We start from the raw sequence: 1,749 nt of genomic DNA on the forward strand, positions 1-1,749 counted from the left end.
CGCTGTATTCCATACGATTAATAGGTCGTAAACTGCAGAAATCTAACATTATAACCTATTTCACGTGAAGAGCTGTGTAGTCCTAGGAGTGCGTGTGTTTATTTTCCCTGTTACCAGTACCTTTCCAGTACTGATCCCAGACACTAGAATAATACTTCAGAGTTGATAGCATGGTTGATTTATGTAAAAATGCTTCGAACTCCATCCGTCTGGAGCACCATCACACATAAAAACCATCCATTTCTTGTTCTTCTTAACCGTCTGCTATTACTTCACAACACTTTCCAATCTATTACTATAGACCGATATGGAGTGCTGACCTCCTTAACGTGCGCGCATCTGGAGAAATCTTGTGCACTCGGATAGGTGAGGATTCAACAAGCTCCATTCATTCACAAGACGTGGAATATAGTGGTCTACTTCTGGTCAGCTCCAGATTAAATTGTAACTGAGCTGCAGGGCCGGTTGGTCTAGGACAGTGTGAGGGGGTCTTTCAGTCACTAACTTTATACTAAAAATGCGAGAATGCTCTGTGACTCCCATCTGTACAGAGCACGATCTTAAATTATGCACAATCCTCGAAGTGTTAGAAACATGTAAATCACTGTATGGTATACTTTGATGATGTACATGATCAAGAATTAACAATGGATGGATGTACTGCAGTCCTCTATCTACATGTGTAATGATACTCACAAAGTATAAAAGTCCGCAGCTCATGGGCTCGTGGTCACGTTCTTGCTTTCAGAGCAAGGGGTCCTGCGTTCGATTCCCAGCGGGGTCAGGGATTATCACCTGCCTCGAGATGACTGGGTGTTTGTGTTGTCCTCATCATTCATGAAAGTGGTGAGATTGGACTGAGCAAAGGTTGGGAATTTGTACGAGAGCTAATAACCGCACAGTTGAGCGCCCCACAAACCAAAAATCATCATTATCATCAAAGTATAGAAGGGGCGGTTTAGCGACGATACTGAAATTGGGAAACATGCTGTCACATCTTTGTTTGGTTGGAAATTACTGTAAAATTGCTAAAATTGTTCGCACTATCAACTGTGATGCTTATTATTACAGTACATAGACAGTGTCTTTACCATCCCGTCCGTCCATTGGTATGCTGTTGGTTACCACATAATGATTGACTGACATCGGTTGCTTGAGATGAAGAAAGAGTTTTGGTGGAGGGGCAACACCTTCTGCGAATGGCTAACACCGAAACAGTGATCGCGTACATGACTGCAGTATGAGGAATCAAATCAATTAAAATGAAACACAGAGTCATCAGCTATCCCGTCACTGCAACAGATCAACAGATCAGGTTAAATGTAGAGATCCTCAATCACCTTCGGATAGCAGTTTGGAAACGCTCGCCAACACTGCAAAACTCTTACAATTTCCTTATTTTGTGACTTTTTTTGCTTAAAATTATTCAGTGTGTGTGTGGGAGGGGATGGGGGGTAGCTGGGAGGGTGGGTGGGTGTGGCAGGGTGAGTGGATGTTCGTGTTATGGTAGCAGCAGCAACAACATGATTTACACTGTGCGACTTCTAGTTTTCTGTGAGAGGCAAAGGATAAGATCTTGTTAATATCAGTTTAGAGCCTGACGCAGACATCGAAGTTGTGGTGGAAAAAAAGTACTGCAGTGTACAAACTGTGTTATGACCGAAAAAAAAACAATGTTGCAAACAACGACACAAGGAGACTATCTTGCGACTGACAGCGTAGCCTGTGCGATAGAGTCGTCTTCCTACA

This window comes from Schistocerca piceifrons, chromosome 5 (assembly GCF_021461385.2).
Source record: "Schistocerca piceifrons isolate TAMUIC-IGC-003096 chromosome 5, iqSchPice1.1, whole genome shotgun sequence".
NCBI classification, from domain to species: Eukaryota; Metazoa; Arthropoda; class Insecta; order Orthoptera; family Acrididae; genus Schistocerca; species Schistocerca piceifrons.